The following is a 9,973-nucleotide window of genomic DNA, read 5'->3' as shown; positions in this document are numbered from 1 at the left end:
ATCTAATTCTATCTAATCTAATTGTTTGTTTACTTTTTAAAGCTGTTTGTTTCGGGGGTTTTTAATTATCAATTATTTATCATTAAAATGTGAGGCCGTCACGGCGCAGACAGAAGCGTGTTCAAGTTGCAGACGCAACTCACTCGAAGAAATTTAATAATTAATATTTTAATTTTCTTCGGTCTGGTGTCGATGCAAAGCGAGGCGTTGAGTTCCGCCCCACAACGCGCTACGGCTCGAAAATTTAGCGGTAACTGGGGAACGGAGTGTCTTATTTCTAGATTCTCTCTGCATACCATGCTATATGCGGGATATAACGGAGAGTTGAAATAAAAACCAATATGCATACGTGTCGGGCGAAGCGACCAGAGGGCAAAAACTTTAAAGTAATGGAACCTTATATTATTTTCACGCTTTGTCGCACGCACGCTTTTGACTCATATCATCATTTGCTAAAATATTAATTAGGTACTTATGTATGATGAATTAAATAATGCTTTTTCCTCCTTATAATGTTATAGCTTATTTGATGTAGCAATGATATATTTGCATTTTGTTTAATTAATACGAGTACAAGCTCTAAAATCAGCTTCACGCTGTATCCCGCACATACAGCAGGGTAAGCAGACAGAGCCTAGTGTTAAGACACTGTTTAGCTTTTTTGGTTTTAAAGCACTGTTTAACAAATAGGTTCTTTGTTAGTAAAATTACTGGGATGGGCATGAGTCTATTCTGGGGTGGGCACGGACCAATACAAGAATTACGTCCATAAAATACTAATATCAGTAGGTAATTTAAATGTTTAAAGCATTTATAGGAATTAAAATTAAAATATACGGTTTAAGAATTCATTTATTCTCATATAGAATTTACAATTCACTTACTGAGAATATACTTATATATATTACAATATCTTATCGCCGTCCAGCGTAGCTTACAAATATATTTTTGTTAGTTATAAACATAAATCAACACAAAAAACAATCCAAAAGAAAAATTACAACAATTAGTAAATAATAATTTGCTTTGGGGGTAGTTCAACATATCAACTCATAAACATGTTTGAGCAAATATAAGGCCGAGACCACAATGATAGTTACTTTAGCTTACGAAAACATAATATTAATTATAATTTAATACATTTGGTATTATTTGTAAATAGAATAAGTTTCACATGATTAATTAGCCATTTATTGTTATTTGTATGCTTCTAAGTTTGGATTATGGTATGTTTCAGAATGTTGAGAAATCCTTTAATACATGTACTCTAAGTAATTTTTTAAATGAATTTAAAGAAGTAATGTCTCTAAGATCCTTTGGTAATGAGTTATATAGATTTGCCCCTTCATACATAATATTTTTTCTTCCATATTTAGTTCTAGGTGTTCTAAGCGAGATGTTATGAGCTTGTCTAGTTATCGTTTTTTGAATGTGTAATTTTTTTGTAAATACTAATTTTGAATGTATGTCTTTAGTCAGAATTTTTCTTATAATAATACATGTATTATATTTATATATTCATGACTTCTGATAAAATAAGTGAGTGTTTATTTATCAAATGACGTAATATAGTTTTATTGAAAGTATTTTGGCAACTTATAACTTTTAAATAGCAGGGCTAATGGCTATGCGTAACTTCTTATGTTAAAACGATGACGATAATGACTTTGTTACATTATTTTTTAGAGTTTCGTAGGTCAAAAGTAAAAACGGACCCTTTGTTATCCGTCTGTCTGTTTATCTGTCCGTTAAGGCTATTTTTCGCAAGATTGCGTGCCATCAAGCTGAAGCTAATATCATACATAGGTATATCCAGATCTACATGTAACTTCGAGTATAGAAAAAAATAAACTTCTAAGTCCCAAAAAAAACTTTTTTTAACTTCACGCTGTATCCCGCACACAACAGCAGGCAAAGGACAGGCAAAAAGAGTCTGAAAAGTCATTGCGTCTCCTTCCCTTCTTGAAATGTTGAGTGGCGGTACCTACTCCAGATCGCACTTCCTCTAGTTACCATAGCGAGGAAATAGAAATTTTTAATATTTTCTTTTCCCGAGTGGGAATCGAACCCACAGGCGTTTCACTCACTATCACTTGTCACTGTCGCACGCTTGTGCCCCTGCGCCATGAAGGCCGCTATAATAATGTTACTTAATATGATAAAACTTGTTTTGCACAATTTGGACAATGACCATAAGGTCATCATTGATAACTTATCAGAACAGCGGTACTGAAATACTAGTTTTCACATGCGGCTCTAAATGGTAAAAATTATGATTTGTATTGTATGATACATATATAAGTGCCCAGGGTAATTCGGACACATAACAGGGTAAGCAGACGGAACCTGGGAATCAAGTGTTAAGACACTCTGTTCCCTTTTAGTAACTTCCGTCTTCCACTTGGCCTCAACTCCTCACATCACCTCAACACAATTTTTTCTTATTGTTCGTATTATGAGATATATAAAGAAAACCAGGCGTAGTACAGATCCAGACAGCGTTACATTGAATTCCACTATTGGGGCAAAAAGATTTTTTTTGTGATGTAGAATGCGGGCGTCCGTCGTCCTAGGTGAACATGACTGCCACTTTTTGCGTACTGTTTCTAACTGAGCCACATTGACGTCCGTCCGTACCTTAGGGTTCCGTACGTTAAAAGGATAAAACGAAACTTTTATACGAATTGTTGTCCGTCTGTGCGTAAGTCAACATCGTCAAAACATACGATCATTTAACAGTATAGTAAAATCCAATTCACCCAGTCAAAAGTTCTGAGATAACAAACATAAAAAAAGTCGAATTGATAACCTCCTTTTCTTACAAAAGTCGGTTAAAATGCAATATCAATTTAAAGTATTTTATTTCGACTATTTAAATAAAATTGCTCTAGACACAATATAACGATTATTCTAGAGTTTAATTACCGTTATATTTTGCGTGAAATATAAAAATAAATACTGTAGATACGCATTAATTTACATAGAAACGTAAGAAATTAGCAATATCTAAATGTCATACCTATCTATACTAATATTATAATGAAGAAATATTTGTATTTTTGGTATGTATGTTTGTATTGTTTTCAAACAAAATCTACTACTACATCTTCACTAAGCAACATAGGCTATATTACATTTTCAAAAAAAAGAAAGAGGGACCCCTTATAAAAATGAAATAGTTTAAGTAAACTACGTACTGTAGTTATGCCAATATAACTACTTTTTTACATTTTAAAAGATGATAAAAGTGTCGACAATAATCAAACCATATTATTCATACCTCTATGTTAATCCTTATCTCATTATATAATATTTTATTAAATATAATTTCAATACCTGTATAATACTTTTTAAATTATTAAAATCGGACATTCCATCCAAAAGGGGTGAGGAGAAGGACCGATTTGGAAAATTCTTTTACAATAAGACAACTAGCGTGTGAAAAAAATATCCTTAAACCATGTACGCTGTGGAAATTATTGACTATTATCATAATTTCATTGAGCAAAGTAATTATTACAGTTTTATAGGACATCAATATCTACAAAAAAGTTCTTGATGGTGTTTTCTGTTTAATTTTCAAATGAAAATTATGTGAAAATGACGCTATCTTAGAACACAGTGACAAAAAAGTGTGTAATTTTGTGTCATAAATCATAATAAGCAACTTTGTTGCAAATGTTTAACTTTGCATACAAAGAAATATTACTAAGAGATAAAGAGAAATATTACTAATTACTAGCAATACAATATCGATACTAATGTGGTATTATTAAAAAAAAAAAAAAAAAAGAGAATTATTAATTATAATGTAAATAATTTTTCTTAATTGTAATGGAGTGCCTGTTTATCCTGCTGTATAAATGTTATTAAAAAAAGTAATAATAGATAGGTATATGACCTAAAAAGCGTTATTATTATACATACATATAATAGAAATGTGAAATGGAAATTATAGCTAGAATATGAAATGGCTACCCAGTATCAAAATAAAAATATTTTTTTATTCCGAACCGGTAGTTCATGAGATAAAGGAAGTTCAACCAAACAAACTGTTCCTTTTTATAATATTAGTCTACAAATGTTGATGTAAAATAAATGATGTTATTCCTAATTTTCTGATCTAAAACTAAATAAATTGTTATCTATAATTATAAAATTATTTTAAATTATCGTGAGAAATGAGTGAAGGAATTTCATTATAAATATTAAATTGTATTCATTAATTAAAAAAATCCTATTTCAAGACTAATGTACTTTTTTACTATAATTGGTTTAACTTCAGGGCTAGATTAATAATATTTGAATTGTAAATAGAATCGAGGAAATTATTATTTATTCAAATTATGGGTTCTGCTACACAACATGCAATGTCTCGAAAATTGAGCACAGAGTGAAGAACGGAGTGTCTTAACACTGGGTTCCCTCTGACGATGCTGTGCGTAAAAAAGCATGGAATTGATAATTATATATATATATATATTTTATCAGATTTTCATATTAATCTCCAAAGCCAACAAATTATACATTTAATTTTCGTATTATTGCTATTAAATTTAAGCAGCAGTATTTGAATTTGAATTTGAATTCACCCTAGCTTTCTACCTGCGATTTTGCCCGCGTAGTCTTTTGATTCTTCCCTAAGAAAATTATTCTTAACATGCTTTTACCAGGTTGAGTTGTAATGTAATATATAATATCATCAAGATGGTCCGCTGCCATCGTCAGGAGCCAGGATCTGTATAGTGGACTCTTCACAGGTTACTCGTTATCACCTAACTAATAGCTCTATTATGACTTGCCGCCTAGCTATGCCCTGAATACTAGAGGCCAGTCGTGGCGCTCGGGCACAAGCGTGCGACGAGGCAAGACGCGGCGTTCAGTTCCGCCACCCAATACGCATGCCTCCAGAATTGTGTCTTAATAGGAACAGGTGTGTATTAACACTAGGCTCCCGGGTTCCCTCTGCATACCCTGCTATGCTACGTGCGGGTTCACACCGTTTTAAGCCTGCCTCTTGCCTGCTGCTCCTTATCCGTTATACGTTACTTAGTAGCTATTAACATATCCTTTAGATATCAATGCTGTAGAGACTGCCCTTGATGTTAATTAATTTTTTTAGAATATGTTTTACCTTGACAGACCTTGAGGAGAAAATGTATTAATAGATTTTTTTTATTAATAATGAAAGTCAATTGAATATTACTATCCGTATTGTGATCATTAATATGATAATTACTATTTTAATACTTTCTGCCATATTTTCAAGGCCAAGGGCAATTTAATTCCGCGCTTTGCCTTGTTACTAGACCGACAAAATTTAAATATTAGTATATATATACTGATATTATTTCTTTATCAAATATTTTGCTTTATATATAATTTTCATATCTCTCTCTTTTTAATTTTCGTTTTGTATGTTAAATATGTGAAGCTAACTGCCACGAAAAACTTCTTGGCCTTATAGAGTAATTTGATCGAAGTTAAACTTTAATAGGCCGTCATGGCGTGGTGGCTCAAGTGCGCGTAAGACGTTAAATGCAATTGTGGGGCTTAAAATGTTTAACATTTTAAGTTTTATGTTTAACGAGGAAAAAGCGCGGCGTTAAGTTACGCCGGTATTTACAAAAAATAAAGAACGGAAGTGTCTCAATGGATAGGGAGTGTTTTAACACTAGTTCTGAGGTTACAGTTACAGGACATAGCGTAAAGTAAATAAAATATATGAATTTTTATTTATTCTTTATATGATGAATGTCGTATTCAAAATAAAATGCCAATTTTAAAAAAAAAATACCTAAATTTTAATCGTATAACGAAATTATTACATCCGAAACTGTACATACACCTACTGTAAATTTAGGAAGCAGTCCAAGTTTCATCTAAATCGATTCAGTTGTTTCTGAAATATACATATAAAAAGGTACATATATCCACGTATTTTTGGAAGGAATATTTTAAATTACTTGCATTAATTATTATATCCTTTCTTTCTCAGACACATCTAAAAAACGGAAGTGAAAGAAAAGATCAAATTACATAATTATTGACTTCCTTGTATCTAATAAAGACTAAGGAATGGGAATACCGCATCCGGCCCAGATACTCTTAGTAACGTGAATTGCCTTCTCCTATAATAGGCCCCGGCCTATTGATTTTAAATTGTCAAAGCCACCGTCTTTTCGGAATGAAGTACTATTTATTATGTAAGATTTTAAGCTAGTAAATAAAGAAATACTTTAAAAATATCAAAAATTCGTTTTCCTCGTGTTGACGTCAGTCCATTAAAGTGGACGATACGTTGGAAATGAAGTGTGTTAACACTAGGTCCCATCTGCCCACCCCGAATGGTATCTCGCATGTACTTTTAATTAAGAGTAGGTAGGTAGGTACATGCAAGAATCGAGATGCAACGTGAAATTAACAAAATATATCCTTCAAGCTATGTTATATTTACAGCTAAATAATTACAATTATATACAAATAAATATTGACTTTAAACGTGTCGGTTGTGTTTTCGATTCCCATTTGGTGGAACGAAATATTTTATATTTTATATATCCTAGCTTTGGTAACGAGGCAAAGCATTGTCAAATCAAAATCATAAATCAAGTCGGCTTCACGGTGTATCCCGCACACAGCAGGGTAGGCAGAGGGAACCTAGTATTAAGACACTCCCTTCATCACTTTCTGCCGAATTCTGGAGGCATTGCGTGTTGAGTGGCAGAACTCAACGCCGGTCTTTGCCTTCAGATCAAGAAATGGAAAAATACTACACATCGTTATTAAATTTATCCTTCCCCTGGGTGGGAATCAAACCCTCAACAGTCGCGTTCCTTTGTGCTGTCTTTTCTATAAAAAAATATAAATTATCCATTGTATGTAGCGCCTGCTAAAAAATAAAAGCAAAATCATCATATACAAAAATTGCTAAAATAATATTATAATGGTGGTAATAAGTCGTCGTGGCGCAGCTTAGGGGCACAATCGTGCATCTGTATGTAGTGAATTCGATTCCCACTCGGAGCCGTGGGAATGGAAAATTAAATATTTATTTTTATCGTCGATGACTAAACATGATGTCCTTACCAGAAAATTTAGGAATATGAGAAAACTTCATGAATAATAGTAAAAAACTAAAAAACTTGAACAGTTTTCAAACATTTTTTCATTGATTTTTCCGTTTAAATTCTTGACTATTTTTTGACGTTTTTTTTAAAACTATTTTCCGATTATTAGTTCTCCATATCACGCTCATTTAAAGATTTAATGGGCTGTATCGTGGAATCCAACAATAAGTGTAATAAAATTTTGACAGCTTTCCGATTCCTTCGCATTTTAATAGCAATAACCATATATTTCCATTCGATAATAGATTGAATATGATACCATTTTGAAATCGATATTTAACACACATATTTGGACAATAAAGTTTTCAACAGGCGGGCTCAAACTTTTATAAAGTAAAATATTTACTAAATTTCCAGGTTGAGGCCAGCGTGGCGCAGGGGCACAGCTTGCGACTGCGCGACAGATTATGGATTCAATTTCCACTAGGAGATGAAATATTTAATGTTTCCATTTCTTCGCTCCAAGGACTTCGACTTCGAAGCCCAGTCGACTTATGGTATAATGAAATCTGTGAAATTAAATTAGATCTACTTATAGTAATTGTATCATCATGGACTTCGGCAGTTTCGCGTAGCTTAGGTGGCAATATAATAATATGGTATCATCAAACTGGTCTTATGATGGAGTCAGGACCTGAATAGTGGAATTCTTCAGTGGTTCAGTAAACCACTCCAGTTAAGACTTATATAATTTACTAGCGGACGCGCGCAGCTTCGCATGCGTATTTAAGGGTGAATTCTAATAACCCATGAAACATGTGTTCAATGAAATATTTTTAAGAGTCTAAATTTCAAATTTTATAAAAATCGGTGGCGATTTAAAGATTTTTCCATACAAACTTTCAACCTTTATTTGCACCCTTAGGGAGAGAATTCTAGAGAACGATGAAACACGTGTTCAATTAAATGCTTTTAAAAATCTAAATATCAAATTTTATAAAAATCGGTGCCGATTTAAAATTTTTTCATACAAACTTTGAAGCCCCATTTCACCCCTTTAGGGTTTAAAATTTTTCAAAATCCCTTCTTAGTGGATGTCCAGATTACAAAAGTAAACTTTTGTCCAAATTTAACGTTTCTACCATCGGCGGTTACGGCTGTGCGTGCGTTTTACCTCAGTCAGTGAGGACAAGTCCTTATATATATATAGATAAGTAATATATCTAATTAGTAATAATAATAATACCTATATTTTATAATAATTTATTAAATATAATATAGTAACATAATTTTTATATAGTATGGGTATATTATTTAAAAATAGCATATATACATACACACCTAAATAGGTCTGTCTCGTAATGCGTACTACATATTGTAACAATAAAAATATTTCAAATTCCTCTCTGAAAATAAATTAACCTATTTTAACTGTAATTTAGAGTAGAGCAGCGGCATAGTCGGCACGTCTACTACTATAAACACAACGATAGTGGCGGCTCGATTACCACTGAGGGAAGAAATTATTTTCATTACCTTGTTATAACAAACAACGCAATGTCTCAAAAAATGTGTAGTGTGCGGGAAACGGGATGTCTTAACACTTTTTTTCTCTCTTCTGTAATACGCGGGATACAGCGTGAAGCCAAAAAGAATGAAGGAAGTGTTAACAATGAAATCACTATAGTCTAATTATTCGACTCTTGCCAATAACGTGAAGTTAGTGACATCCTATATCTTATAAAACAAAGTCGCTTTTCGTGTCTGTCTGTTGTTTCTAACTCTTCTTCTTCTAAACCACCCAACGGATTTTGTTGCGGTTTTCACCATTAGGTCGAGTATTTTTCGTAGAAGGTTTATATATAGTTTATTATTTGTACATTCTTATGTAAATTAACATAAATACGAAAAATATGAATAAAGTCCTACCCGCTGAGACACTTTCGCGCATGCGCTGCTTTAATGGTAAGTACTACATGAAAAAAATGTACTGGAGTATTGTTCCTCTCAATAAGATCTACAAAAAAGTCCGCGAGAGCATATTTTTATCTTTTAAGGATAACGTGTAGTGATTATATTTCTGTCTAAAAATAATAATTTCAATATATTTTTTATTGTGAGGGATATTTTTCCATAATGGTATTAATCCTTATCCTTTAAAATACTTTATTAATTTTCTACGTTAAACGAAGATAAAATTTGCTTTTTACACAATTTCGAAATTGCGAATAGTTTAAGAGAAAAACGCATTTAATTGTTGACACATCACGTCGTTGACACTTCAGCAGTATCGACTCAAGTTTTACTTATCCCTTACTTCAGCATATAAATAAGTATATTAGTTACGTTGGCCATTTAATGTAGATCAAAACTGTCTTTACTGTTTTTCATTTTAATAAGTACTTTAGAAGTTGTTACAATATCCAAAAATCCTTGCTGCGAAACGGCTCGCCACTCGCCATGCGTCCGCCGCGCCCGCCTGCCTTACACGCATCGGTGGTTCAGTGGTAGAATGCTCGCCTGCCACGCGGGCGGCCCGGGTTCGATTCCCGGTCGATGCATTCTATTTAATTTTCCTCACAGGCAGCCACGTAGTGCTTGCTTTTCATCAGGGACAGAATACCCTCTTCAGCATTAACCACAAGAAAAAAAAAAACCCGCCTGCCTTTATAGCAACGAAGATTTAGATGCGTTTGCGTATTGGATAATTAGAGTTGAATGTATTATTTCAGCGCGATATATTTTTTGTAGTAGTTATTAGTAGGTAGGCTTTTGTTTATAATTTCTTCCGTTTAAAAATAGTTAATTAACTATCTAAAGATAGTCATTTAAATATATTTTAATAAGTACTTGAAAAGATTAGTAGCACAGATTTAAAATTACGGTACCTACTAAAAAATCCT

Source organism: Heliconius melpomene, chromosome 3 (genome assembly GCF_056956725.1).
Source record: "Heliconius melpomene rosina isolate 202511_hmr_F chromosome 3, ASM5695672v1, whole genome shotgun sequence".
Lineage (NCBI taxonomy): Eukaryota > Metazoa > Arthropoda > Insecta > Lepidoptera > Nymphalidae > Heliconius > Heliconius melpomene.
The sequence above is the reverse complement of the archived record's forward strand: the minus strand, read 5'-3'. Positions refer to the sequence as shown.